Raw genomic sequence first — 14,936 nt, forward strand, 5'->3', positions numbered from 1 at the left:
CGGTCCCCTTGTTCCACAGGTACCCTCGACTGGAAATCCATTGTTGTTGCAGTGTTGGTTTGTGTCTTTCCTGCCTTATTCCCCTATCACGACTTCTTTGTCCTTTGGGGAACTTTAGTGCACTTTGCACTCACTTTTCAGGGTCTTGGGGTGGGCTATTTTTCTAACCCTCACTATTTTCTAATAGTCCCAGCGACCCTCTACAAGGTCACATAGGTTTGGGGTCCATTCGTGATTCACATTCCACTTTTGGAGTATATGGTTTGTGTTGCCCCTATCCCTATGTGTCTCCATTGCATCCTATTGTAACTATACATTGTTTGCACTGTTTTCTAATACTATTACTGCATATTTTGGTATTGTGTATATATATCTTGTGTATATTTGCTATCCTCATACTGAGGGTACTCACTGAGACACTTTTGGCATATTGTCATAAAAATAAAGTACCTTTATTTTGAGTATATCTGTGTATTGTGTTTTCTTATGATATTGTGCATATGACACTGAGTGGTACTGTAGGAGCTTCACTCGTCTCCTAGTTCAGCCTAAGCAGCTCTGCTAAGCTACCATTATCTATCAGCCTATGCTGCTAGACACCTATACAGTAATAAGGGATAACTGGGCCTGGTGCAAGGTGCAAGTACCCCTAGGTACTCACTACAAGCCAGTCCAGCCTCCTACAGTGTAGAAGAGTAAAACGTTGATTGAAAGAATTCAGACACCAAAATGCTTTCCACAAAGCTTCACAGCAAATCCCACACCAAGAACTCCGGCATGGTGTAGAGTGCTACCTGCCTCAGAAATGTGCTTTGACTATGTGGTATGAAGCAATAGACTGATACTAACACTCTTAGGATAACTGGGGACGGGGATGTTAATAGTGATGCTGTTTGTTTGTGGCATTGATTCTGCAACTTTTTCCAGGAGTATTTATTGCGCCTTCTAGTCAGTTTGGGTAGGGAAGGTCAGGATTGCATTTAGGGTTATGATGTGAGCTAAGCTTTGATGATCTAGGCAACATTAGGTGTGAGGGTGACGACCCTATGTGGATACCATCAACTGTATCCATATGGGCACTTTATCTTATTCATATGTGTCCTCTCATCAAAAAGTGTAAGATGGATGTGCTAGTAAGTTTGCACCTAGATGTTGGTGACACCTGGTTCCGTGGCCTCCCAGACTCCACACTAGTCCCTCTTATGGACATCCTACACATCTTATACAGCGCCTGAAGAACTATAACCACTTCACCCCCCTGACGTGGAACTCCACTGGTTCTCCTTGGGTGTCAGTCCTATCCATCTTAAAAAACATCTTTTACAAAGCCATCAAGAGTCCACAACCAGTCCTACATATCTGGATGACAGGCTCACCATCTCCTATGAAGGCGAGCACAACCGCAGCCACCCCCCTGGAGGCAAATACTGCACGGATACATACATACATGAAAGTTTGACTTTAGCCTCTGAGGCGGGTACATGCAAGATACTAAGCGGGTCATTTCGACCCTGGCGGTCGGTGGCCGCCAGGGCCACCGACCACGGGAGCACCGCCGACAGGCTGGCGGTGCTCCTACGAGCATTCTGACCGCGGCGGTTTAGCCGCGGTCAGACGCGGAAAGCCAGCGGTCTCCCGCTGACTTTCCGCCGCTCGTAGGAATCCTCCATGGCTGCGGAGCGCGCTCCGCAGCCATGGAGGATTCCGACTCCCCCTCCCGCCATCCAGTTCCTGGCGGTTCTCCCGCCGGGAACCGGATGGCGGGAGGGGGAGTCACGGGGCCCCTGGGGGCCCCTGCCGTGCCCATGCCTATGGCATGGGCACGGCAGGGGCCCCCGTAAGAGGGCCCCTAAAAGTATTTCAGTGTCTGCAAAGCAGACACTGAAATACGCGACGGGTGCAACTGCACCCGTCGCACCTTCCCACTCCGCCGGCTCTATTACGAGCCGGCGTCATCGTGGGAAGGGAGTTTTCCCCTGGGCTGGCGGGCGGTCTTGCGAAGACCGCCCGCCAGCCCAGGGGAAAACTCGGAATACCCTCCGCGGTCTTTCGACCGCGGAGCGGTATTTCGGAGGGGGGAAGTCTGGCGGGCGGCCTCCGCCGCCCGTCAGACTCGGAATTAGGCCCTAATTCTATACAAAATGCCGAATTAAATAAATTAGTATAACAGAATGTTGCTTTTCCTTTTGTACTTCAAACAGGATGTCTTTTGTAATAGCACTTTATTCTAAACTGAACTCGGCGAACTTATTACAATTTTAAAATACATTCTAGGTCCTTGGACCAGTCTTGCATCTCCGTTCATTCTTTTGCAAGCCGCCCCATTAATTCTGATTGTATACTTGCAAAACTCTTTTTTCAGATAAAGATGCGTCTGTTGCTGATGTGTGATACGGGTCCAGCTAGTATCATACTTTGTGAGAGCACAGGCTGCGGTTTTAAGTTCTAGGACTTCTTTTCCCCAAAACCAGTCAGAATAGGAAAACGCAATGCCCCGAGGAGTTCACATTATTTTTAAATATGCAATAGCATGCTTGTTTAAAAAGTAATTTCCCCGTGCGCTTTATAGGTACCATTTTTATAGATTCATCTGTAAGGCATAACCAATAAAGTATTATTAAACCGAAGCACTGATGGATAGGCTTCTTATGAAGCTGCACAGGTTTATTAGCAGACCTGGATTGCAGGATTACATATTTTTCGTGACACAGATATTTGGAAATGAGAACTAAGCCCCTGCTACTTTTTTTTTTTGCTTCGCTTACCTTTCTTACAAATCTTTGAAACAGAGCCAGTCGAAGATTTTTGAAGCCAAATGTGCGCACTAAGCCTGAGAATGTTGGGAGCAACTATTTGATAAATGTGTGCGTTTGTGCCGCCTATTGATTTTGGAAGTGGCTGCTTCTAAGTCTAGTTGGCTCCAACTTGAGGTTTACTGAAGTTATATATTATGAACTCATTAGATGAAACGGAAAGTACTTCAAATGCTCGTTTGCTCCCTAAAGAGGATTCAAAATGGCCGCAGCGGGCCTGTCGTCCAAGCCTCACTGGAGCTCGTGTTGTTCGGTGGTGTATATTTATCAAAAATACAGAATGTGTGCAGGGGACGGCTGCTACTTAGATGTTTTCTGATGTGGTTAACTGTCAGAAATCTTCCAGAAGTAGGAGGCTGGTGTGGGACAATGGAGGAGGGAATGTGACGGCTAAAAGGATCTGTGGTTTATGCTTCATATCTATTTGAACTGGCAGGACTATGGTTTGCTGCAACATCACAAAATAAAATGATGGACAGAGTGTTGAAACTTTTCGAACACTCACCCCGTGCCACAGATCTGGGTTTACTCCAGTGTTATTTTGCTCGCCACGTCACCCCAGTGTGGACCCAGCCATTTGCAAAGCAATCTTGACCATGCTCCCCACGGGAACAGTCCAGCCCAAACTGCTAGACCAGGGCCTCGCCCTAAGTGGCTAGGATATGCCCATGGGGAACAGGGTCAAGACTGACTGGCATATGGCTAGGTCCAAACTCGGGTGGCATGGTGAGCAAAAGAACAATGGATTTAACCGAGATCTGTGACTGGGGTGAGTCTTTGAAAAGTTACAGCACTCTGTCCATCATCTTGTTGTGTTGCTATGTTTGCCCTAAGTGGCAAGGGTATTCCCAGACGTGGTTCCCTTGCTCACTGTGCCACTGGATTCAAGTTAGCCTGGCTGATGAGGGGTGAGACCCCAAAACGGGTCCCAAGATGCTGAGCAAAAGAACAATGGATTCAATCCAGATCTGTGACTGGAGGTGAGTGAACGTTTCAGCACTCTGTCCATCATCTTGCTGTGTTGCTAGGTACATGGTTTACATCAGCAATCTAGATAATTCTTCTTCGATATGATGCTAGTAATGATATATATTTCTGATCCTTTGCCTTTCTCCCTCAAGCAGTTATCAGATTATTGGACTGGTGGCAACTGAGAAGCAGTGGGCTATAAACACTGCCACAGACCTTAGGCCCACTGCCATCAACATTCAAATGCCCTGATCTACAGCTTTTGACTCTAAAACTCGTCTGTCCTCTCTGAAGGAGTAATGGAAGTGAGTATTAGAGTTGGAGACCATGGGTGTAGGAAGATACTGTAGGCTTTCTCGTTCCTCTGCTTGCAGCTGGTGCTCTCACTGACATGTAGTGACAGCAAGAGATTTGGGAGAAAAGAGGGAGGAGCTTCTTCAACTCTTGCCTTTCACACTGCCTGACAACTTTCAAAAAGAGATCAAGTTGATAGAGCAGAGAGATGTGGAGCCGTCTGAGCTTTGCCCTCTCCATCTGTGGTGCACAATAGCAATACACACAGTGGCTTGAGGGTCTGCGTGTGCTGGAGTGTGTTGACCCTGTGACAACTATCAGTCCACAGCAGAAACCACAGAAGGAGCCTCAATGGGCTTTACATCACATATAGCTCGCAGACAGTGCTATTTTGTGGTCCTATTTTTGTATAGAACATTCTGTCCTTATAGTAAGAAATTTTCTAATAGCCTTAAAACTCACACGATTGAGCTACAGTGGCTTTTTAACGAATACATTTTCAAGCAGCCACATTATTACAAAAAATGTATTATGATAAAAAAACTTAAGGTCCCCCCCCAGTTTAATCTCTTCTTCAAACCGGATACATCAATTACTATGTTCCCTTGCTATGCAGTTGATATTGTGCCATGCCTGAAGATAGGGAATTGGAATATTTTTGGGGGACTTAGACTCAGACATGAAATTGGGGTCAGGAAAGGATTATACCATCTGAGTTATGAACTTAAATATGACATAAATTAAGTTGGAAGGTGTTTAGTCTTGTTACGTTCATCTTTATTATACAAATGATTTTTTCAGAAAGAACTGTGATCTGGTGGATAATCGTGTCAATAATGAGATTACTTTGGGATATAAAGTAATCTGTAAATATAATGTATGTGCCTACAATGTTTTTCGAATTATGAACAATGAGAACATTTTGGGATTGAAATTAGTTTGTACATGTAATGTTTGTGCTTATAATGTATTCTTCATTTTTCAATTTCATGTATTGGGCGTATTGTGCATATGTATTTTCCTCCATGATTTGGTTCAATCCACCTTCATTTTTATTTACTTTCCCTCTTTTTTCTTATCTTTCTCTCTTTGATACAACAATTTTTACTGTCACGTTATAATTATGTTGTTTTTCTATAAGGATGTATTAGGTCATTTCGGGTTGATATTACCTATGGAGGCTTAGTCTAAGAGTAGTTAGGTGCTTTGTGATTTAGGGCCACCTATTTGGGGGCCACAGGATGTATATTTGATTAATGGTCTAGTTTGATAGATGAGAGAGTGACTGCGTTTTTTCTCCAGGAGATATTTATTGTCCTGTGTTAAGGTGTACTAAGTCTGAGATACTCCACGTAAGTATATGTATGGGGAGTTGGAGTCTGCACTAGCTTATAGAATAGTAGTAACTGAATGGTTCGATTAATAAGTTTTTATTTCAGTGGAATGACAGTACTATAGGTATTAATTCACTGCTTGACGGGTACCCTAAGTTGTTTTCTTGTTTCAAGTTAAATAATTAACTAATGTCTAGGGGAAGCTTTTGTTGTTTGGGTTAGTGTATTATGAGTTTTCTTGTATTATTTTGTTATGTAGGACCATCGTTGTATATTTCCTTCGTTTAGATTCCTTTTTTCTTTGTATCCGATTGGTACAGTAAGTAGAGGCATAGTCCTTCCTTTATTCCTAGTGTAGGACGATTGTAAATTGGTCCTTCCTTTATTTCGATGATTAGAAACATTAAAATGCTGGTTACACGGACGCAGTGCGCATAGCGTTTACGCGTCCGTCTGGAGTGAAACACTGAAGTTTTGATTATTCCGGCAGGCGTCTGAGTAAGAACGTTCCCACATAAGGTACATGATTTGGGTCTTACGTGAGGGCTATAATATATAATAACGTGGCTGCTATTGTGGTATTATTTACTTTGCCTAAAATGATTAGGCTGGTTATGGTATGGTAATGGAAAGGTTTACGCCATGTTTGTTTATAGGGTAGAGGACAGCGTCTGGAGTGGCGCTTTATTGGGGAGGCAGTCTTCCGAAAACCATTGACTGTGGGCCCGTAGTCTGACTAAGGTCACAGAAATTTGAGATACAGTTCCTTTGGAGGCAAAGTTCGATTGGACATTTTGGATTGGGTTATTTTTGTTGTGATCTCTTAGTTATAACGTGACAGAAAAAGAAACACACTTTGCTCTTACTCATGTCGATTCACATTTCTTTTTGATTTTGATTTTATATAACTTCATAATTTTCGATTTATTTATTTATGCACACAACAGTGATCTTGGTTGCATGTGTAGGGACTGTTATCACTATGGGTGTCTTTAAGGATTAATTAGGTGTTTTTCTGAACTGTCATTGGGTCGTTAGATACTAATTCACTTAATAGGTTTTGGATTACTGGGTCCCATTATGGATTCATGATATCCTTTGAGTATTGGGCAGTGTGTGTCTTGTTGATTTAAATATGACTCCATTGAATTTGTTCTTGTTTTGATTATTTTTTCTGTGATTTAGATAAATTGGTATAAGAAGCAACTATATTCCAGCCCTGAAGAAGTCAAGTGACGAAACACGTGTTGGCTGTGAGGTCGTTGCAAGGATTTTGGATATTTTGTTCAAGTATCAGGCAAAAAAAAACTCTGAAGGAATGCTCAAAATTAAATATAATGGACTATGGAGATTATTTGGATCACTATTTGACTATTCGGTGAACTTGGAAGGGAATGGACTTACATCTTATGAAATACATTTATGATTAGAGGGGGGAGTATTGATGTGTTTGAATGAAATTAAAGAGCTAAGAATTTTATGTTTTGTTACTTTTCTGAACTAGTGCTTTTCTTTGAGCCGTTTACTGTGAAATATTCGTTGTGTTGTTTACTCATACAGGAACTCATCAAAAAGGTGAGAGCCTTTGTCTTTGGGATAATTATATGCTTGTTCAACGGTTGCCTCAGCATTTTCATAACGGTAATTGATTGTTCATTCAGTCAACTTGTGGGGTTTTAGGGTGTAGTTAACCGTTGCAGATTTAGAGGTCAAATTAATATAATCCAAGATAGTTTTTTGGTGTGCCATTTCTCCCACTAGAATACACCCCTTCTGGTAGAGACTATATATACATTTTTATGTCTGTAAATGTTTAAGTTTTTTTAACTTGCTAGTTTTTCTTTTCCTTCATAAGGAAAATATTTCTGCCTACTGAGCGACCCCTTTTCTTATACCACTTTATTCATACCCTGGATACAGGCTAAGCACGGCTTTTAAAAGCAGTGTCTTGTTATGCAGGGTTGGAATCTGCCTTTAAAAAGCTCACTCATACTGACAAATTCACTTGTTTATGACTGCTCACCAACTTTCCAAGGCAAGGCTGGAATGGTTCCTCTTTGACCATGGGAAGAGTATGTTTTCTTGTTGTCCTTGGCTTGATCCTATTCACCCCTTGCATAATATTTACCACTCGTATTATATTGTTGGCATCCATGGCATTCTGAAGTCAAGAACAAACAACGTGTTCTGTAGAAAAAAGCCGGAGAGCCAAACAAGGTGACAAGGTCATATTTGAAGTTTGGGCTTCAGTAGTAACAATAGTCAGTCATTCTATTCAGGCTCTTGCCGGGGTAGATTTTGAATAGAATATGTTTGTTATGTACACTTGGAAGAATCTACTGTAGGCTGTGAATGTATTGCATCCCCCTGCTTCATGGGTATTTAGGTTATGAAACCTTGCCCTAATATAATGTTGTTTCTAGCATTATATAGGTCATTCTTAGAGCCAGAGCAAAAGAAAGGCCAAATCTATGGCATTCTGAAATGCTTGTTTTCGTACAGTAATAGTGTAAGGATTTTTGAGTTTTGTACAACAGCTTCTGTTGACAATCTGCCCCACCCCTTAGAATGAAGCGCAAGAGAGAGATAGCGAGAGAGAGAGAAAGAAACAGCTAGCACTCAAAGGTCTTATTTGACACTGCTCTCTCAGTTATTACATCTTGTATCACAGAAAGCTTATAAACAGTAATTGTCTACTGAGGGAATAACTCACTAAGCAGTGAAGTGTGTAGCACAAGTTAATGGGCCATGTCCTGCTGAATGCATTGAGGTGCTGCTGAAATCCTATGTGACTCACAGATATTCCAATGCTTCAGTGTAAGTGGAGGCCCCCCGGAAGGGTGGGACCACCTGCACTGCAAAGCTTGCAGCAGCATGCATTATGCCATTAAGAACATGCAAGACTTTAACATCAGTTGCAATCATGAGAAGTTTGAAATGATAGTATAACAAGACAGCCAATCCAAGCAGAAGGGAACTGGGCAAGTCAGAAATCAACGATAATCCAAGGATCCACAGAAAGATATCAGGAACAGGGAAGGAACACAGGAATATGACAAAACCAGTATGAAGTACAAGATGGGTGAAAATCTGGTAACTGAGGGAATTGAAGAGGGAGAAAATGACAAAGTAGAGCAAGATGAACAGTCAACAAACCAAACATCAAGCGAAACTTGAAAAGTTACCAGGCACCTTTCAATTGTCTTGAGGATGTTTAAATAGTGCTTATTCCTGCTGTGACCTGGAGGTCCTGGCATTTGACCTAACATAGCCTGCTAGAGACACCATCACAGCCTTCACAGGCAAGTCTGCCAAAGCCTTAAAGTGTCGCAGTGGTTTTCTACCATAAATCCTCAAACTTCCAAACCCATGCTGATTTCTGACAGATGATATCAAATATTGAATCAAGGAGTAAGTGAGAACACATTATAATAGCAAATTAAACCATGTGGCAGTAGCCTTGTCTGGCAGAGTGAACTATTTCCTCAGATGGTCTACATTCTGTACTTCAACGGTTTACCTCAAATGATCATTTTTCTCAGATTAGGGATAACATTATCATGTTCACAGTATCCTAATGCCTCTTGCCAATTACATTCACAGTGCTGTAACATAAGAATGTAAACCTGTACTTTCCCAGGTCGTTCTACTTCTCGAGTAAAGAAACCACCAATGTTTTGGAACACTTCTTTAGGGTGTAACGTTCTTGTGCAAGTGGATTGTATAAGTTGTCTTAAAAACATGGAAACTTTATATACTGATCTTTAAAGCTGTCTCAAAGGATTTTATCGGATCAGGATAGGAACAAAGGCATTATTTAAAAATTTTACAATGACCTAATTCCAGTTTCTTTAAAAGCAATACTAAGGTAAACATAGCATTGTGTTTCTGCTCTGTGCTTGTTCTGAATGCTTGAGTATGCAGCATTTACATATGCCAGTTACTAATTTTCAATGTGCTTGTATTTAACATGTATCATTCTTTATTCGTTCAGGCACACTGAGTTCTGATGGGGCCAGTGGTCCTGATTTTATTTTCTTGTTCAGAATGAGTGAAGCATATACCTTTGAAGAAAGCCAACAAGTTCCTTTTTTGTAGGTCAACAAATAATTAAAACCTCAGGATTTTATGTAGGTGTGTTTTACATTAACTAAAGTAGTATTGACAAAGACAGTCGGTCTCACGTTGGTAATGCTGAGCAAGTGACACGGTAAGCTTTTCCAGTGCCCATATGGCTATGTGAAAAATATTTTTACAAAAAGTTTTCTATGTTTTCATGATGGCCGCTGTGTTGTGTGATGCAACATGATGACTCCATGCATGTTGCATTACACAAGACAGTTGCCATCTTAAAAATGAAGGAAAAAAATTAAAAAGGAAAGAAAAGTAAAACCTTTCTATAATTTTACAAATGGTCGGTTACTGCTATTGACTTTGCCTATGCCATTTTACAAGCCTCTAGGATTGGCTAACCCAATAATGGCTACCACAATGGTGCAAGGCAGGGACAGAAGTGGCAAAAAATATTCAGAAGACAGAGATATCATTGAGCAACAGGAAGCATAACAAGCACTTGCAATGCAATAGGTCTCAAACTTGCTTGAGTTAGAGCTATTGGTGTTGTAAATTCATAACTGGACTTTTCTTGCCACATAAAGTGGTCAACTCTGCCTTATAATTTGGTCTTTTCCTGCCCCGTAATTCCAGTGTCCCTGTATAGCACTAAAGCACTTTGATGTACTTTCTTCCTCTATCTGCAGCCAAAAATAAAATGCTGTCATTTAGCATCCTAATTTATATCTACCATTCTAATTCCAATAGAATAAAACTTTTACCAACCCACCATCAGAGTTGCTGGCTGGCTAGCTAACACAATTCTCATTAAAAAGACACAAGTCAGTCACGGAGCAGTAACAAGAGAAATAAACTACGGGTCACCCAAACATGTCAAGAGTATTCAAACATTCATAGTGTAATAGGGATATTAAGTTGGCCTGACACATAGTCATAATTGCAATGAGGAAAGATTAATAAAACATGTACAATTATCATGTAAACCCAATAAAAACGTTTATCAGAAATAAACTTTTGGCATTAGACTGTAATGCTCAGAACAACCCCTAGAGGATACCACAATGAAAATAGCATTTGTAAGAACATGGTCATGTAACCATATAGTTAGCCCCTAGACAGCATAACCACCTGAAAAGAAAATGTCAAAAAGTAATGCACTGCAGCCATATATTTAGCTCCTAGAGGGCATAGCACATTACACATTTCTAGAGTTAGCAGTCCTCCTGCAATGAAGTTACAAACAAGGCCTTTAAAACACGAACTACTCCCAGCTGTAAAACAAAAGTTGAAACCATGAAAACACTTAAAAAGACACTGAATGGTGGGAGGAGTTATTATTTTGGGATCCCCACTAACCTAGTGTGAGGACTCAAAGATGATTTAGAAAGAAATAGCACATTGTGGTGAAAGTTTTGAAAGTGGTCCCATTGTCCTAGGACCACCACAGGCTGAGTTATGAGCAAAAATGTTTTGTAATAGTAATGCCCTGCAAAGCATTATAGGGAGAGTTTCCCGAGTGTAGTGAATATTGTAGTATTGCTTTGAGGATTTCTTGCATTTATCAATTACAAGTGTTTTTGTGAACAGTGTGAACAATGTGACCAGCGCCTCAATACTGCAGATGGAGCTTGCAATGTTCTACGGTGTTCTCGCTGTGAGTGCCATGGCCGCCATGGAGCACGAAGGAGAAAGACAAAAGAAAAAAATTGTTCACCCACGCTGAAGTATGTTAGCAATCGTGCAATAATCCATGTAACAGGGTCAGTTTGCAAGGTGGTAACAAAAACGCCCCAAGGCTGGACAAACGTAAAGCATTTACGAATGCCATCAAGGGATTTAAAAAGGCAAGCCCACGAACGAGTGAAAGTGATGGGTGTGAGATGGGTGTGGTTAAAATCCCACAGAATACTTAAAACAGGTTAAAAAAAAAGCTCTTGCACTCGACCTAAAAAAGACAGAGTTAGCAGAGGAGAAATATAGTCACAAGATAAAGGTGCAAGACGGGTTCTGGACCAGTGGGAAGAAAGAAAGTAAAGAGCAGAGATCTGGTGCAATTACAATAAAGTAAAAGAATAAAAAGGCTCGTAGAGGACAACAGGCACTCGTTCCGATGAAATGCTCAAAAATAACAGGATATGCAAAGCTGCATTAAAAAAAATAGAACCCTGACATTAGCTATGTAAAGATACCACGCATCCAATCAAAAAGCATAATGGATGAGCTATGCTTTGGGGTGGAACAAACACAGAATACGGAGGAAAGCAACAGATCTGAACCTTGAAATAGACAATGAATGTATCAAATGAAAGAGCCTTAAGGTCTTGGGAGAGGATGGAATACAATGCTATCTGCCACTGACAACAAAAGCTGCCTTTAGCGAGACCACAAAAGATGAAAAATCAATATTTTTGTGCTGGGCCAAAAAATCACAAGAAAGAAACTTAGGGAGGCCAGCCCATGCAGAAACATTTTACACATGGTTGCGAAATAAATATGAATCTTTCATCATGCGCATAGTGAAATAGAACAAAATAGGACTGTAAGCATGATCTATCTCTTCAGGACAGTGATGAACTTTGGAGCTATGCTATTTGAAGTACTTAATTCTCTGATTTACAGTGATGTCTGTTGTTCCAACTCCATATACTGATCAGGAGCAGACCAGTGTGAAGCAGGGACTGAAGAAACAACAAGTAGTGATGTATGGTTTCATCTAGTAAAAACAAGATGGTGGGTGGAGTGCTGAAACTTTTCAAATGCTCGAAAATAGGTCCCAGGATGCTTGTTTCCAGTCTAGGGAGGATCTGGCCTGGCAGTTTGGGATGAACTGTTCCCATGGGAAGCACGGTCAAGACCGATTTGTATGTGACTGGGTCCAAACTGGGGTTGCATGGTGAGCATAGGAACAATGGATTTAACCCAGTTCGCTTGAGTGTTTGAAAAGTTTCAGCACTGTGTCCATCATCTTGTTGTGTTTGCTGGTGTCATCTAGTGCTATCATTGTTTTTTGCATAAAACACTGTGGGCCTGATTCACAGAGGTAAACTTACACTTACGTGAAAGTCGTAAAGATACTACTAGTAAAACACCTTGGTAAATAGAAAACCATCATAAAGTTATGCAAACTTTTACCTTTGTGGATCAGGCCCTCAATGTAAATTAATGACATTTTAGTGTATTTCAATTCACACAAATTATTAGACACAAATAATTTAAATGGCTGATCATTCCATTTTATGTCCAATCGTATAAAACAAAGCGTTGTTCCTCTAGTCTAGAGCCAAGTTATAGATGACCAAAGAACTATCTAAAACATGTTGGGGCATATTTAAGAAAAGTGGTGCTGCACACAGTGCAGCAAAGGAACAATGGATTTAACCCAGATCGCTTGACTGGGGGTGAGTGTTTGAAAAGTTTCAGCACTCCGTCCATCATCTTGTTGTGTTTGCTGGTGTCATCTAGTGCTATCATGTTTTTTTGCGTAAAACACTGTGGGCCTGATTCACAGAGGCAAACTTACACTTACATGAAAGTTTACAATTGTTTACTATATACAGATGTGTTTTGTAAGTAGTATCTTTACAACTACAGAACCTCCACACATTAAAAGATAGGACAGTCCATCTTTCTGTGTGTGAAGACTCTGCAGTCGTAAAGATACTTCTAGTAAAATACCTTGGTAGATAGAAAACCATCATAAACTTATGCAAACGTTTACCTTTGTGAATCAGGCACTCAATGTCAATTAACAACATTTTACTGTATTTCAATTCACACAAATTACTACACACAAATAATTTAAATGGCTGATCATTCCCTTTTAAGACCACTAGTATGAAACAAAACGTTGTTCCTCTAGTCTACAGCCAAGTTCTAGATGGCCAAAGAACTATCTAAAACATTCTTGGGCATATTTCAGAAAAGTGGTGCTGCACACAGTGCAGCGCCATTTTTCTTGCACCCCTTAGTGCCCCCACTTATGCCACCCTGTGTGCGCCCTATTTAAATATGGAGCACCATGGCGGTAGTTAGGGAACTAGTGTCTGAATTTTTTTATGCTAGTCTGGTGCTTTGCAGGATTAGCGTAAAAAAATCTTACTCTAATCCTGCAAAGCACCCACAGGCCCATTCAGCCTCTGAGCAGGCGTTAATACTGCTGAAAAAAACTAGAGCAAGGGAATCATTTGCATACATTATGCCTGATGCAGGCATAATGTAGCTAGCACAAAGGGTTACAAAGTGGTGCAATGCATGTATTGCACCACTTTGTAAATATGGAGCGGCATTTTTGGCCTTCTAACGCCACATTGACGCTAATGTGGAATTTGAATGGGGCTAGGGGCTCTTAAATATACGTACAAAAACAAGGTATACACAGTTCCACAACGTAAGTATAATCAGGAAAACCACATTGGGTCCTGATCTAAGGAAAAGATCGTAAAAAAGAGAGAAGAAAGAAGAAAGAAAGCCAGGTCCCTGGAAAATTAATTATTTTGGAACAAGAGCCCTCACTCACCAAAGGTGACATGCTTCATCCTCAGGCTTTGCTCCACGTCAGGCCGGCGCTGCAATGCCTGACGGGCCCCTCAAGGGGGGCTCTTTGCCGGAGATCTTTTGAGATATATGCCCGGTTTAGAAAGAATAGGGTATAGGATTGGAAAAATTCTATTTAAAAATAACTAGAGGTTAGGCAAATTTTATTAAATAATCCAACCACTGTCATGATTAAAACCAAAGAGCGGGGAGAGAAAAGAACAAGGTCTACGCTCCCCAAAAAATTATTCACTTCCTCACTCAATTTGAGGTTAGGAATTGTACGCACAGGATCCCCTGTACGATTCACCAGAAGGTCAACATGTTTCTCGCTATTGATGTCCTATGGATCTAACGCGATTCTTCAGGACCTAAACTACCTAATCCTATGTGTAAATATAACCTATAATAAGGAATATTAGTACAATGCAGGGACCCTCCTCATACTAGTGGATGGGCCGCATCAGGTAAAGCACCAAGTAACGGAGGTCCTACTGAGTTGGGACCTGTCCGAAGTTTGCGGCATCACCTGCCCCGTCTCGGTGTTCCTGGAATAGGCTCTTAAATATACCCCTCTGTTTTTAGGTGCTTCCTGCTTTTGGGTATTCTGGCATGCACTCTGACTGCAAAGGTTGTTACAGAGTTTGGAAAGATAAAGGAAATTATAGCCGGTGTATCATTATTTTTATTTATAAAATAAATGTAATTGCCACCAAGCATGGGGATCAGTGTACAATCAGTGTGTAAATAAACAGAAGCACGGAAACAAAATGTAAAATGGTGTTCGTATACGTCGTTCACAAGGAGATGTAATGGCAAGCGATTATTTTCCTCAGTTGTCAGAATACTTTGCCCAGTTACAAGTTGGAAGGAGTGATATTCTCAGGTGAAAGGCTTTGGCTGCAACCTCATTCCAGCC

At 41.1% G+C, this 14,936-nt stretch overlaps 1 long non-coding RNA gene across 2 annotated transcripts in view; it reads left to right on the forward strand.

Moving 5' to 3' along the window:
• Positions 1–5,814: 5,814 nt before the first annotated feature.
• Positions 5,815–14,936, forward strand: part of LOC138296125 (uncharacterized) — a 151,629-nt gene continuing 142,507 nt past the window's right edge. The window contains exons 1-3 of one of the 2 annotated variants that reach the window (XR_011203768.1): positions 5,815–5,929; positions 6,067–6,184; positions 6,596–6,873. This is a non-coding gene — a long non-coding RNA (uncharacterized lncRNA). Of the gene's footprint in view, positions 5,930–6,066; positions 6,185–6,595; positions 6,874–14,936 lie in introns of those variants that run through there. The other variant, XR_011203769.1, reaches the window with a different exon arrangement.

Source organism: Pleurodeles waltl, chromosome 1_2, assembly GCF_031143425.1.
Source record: "Pleurodeles waltl isolate 20211129_DDA chromosome 1_2, aPleWal1.hap1.20221129, whole genome shotgun sequence".
Taxonomy (NCBI): domain Eukaryota; kingdom Metazoa; phylum Chordata; class Amphibia; order Caudata; family Salamandridae; genus Pleurodeles; species Pleurodeles waltl.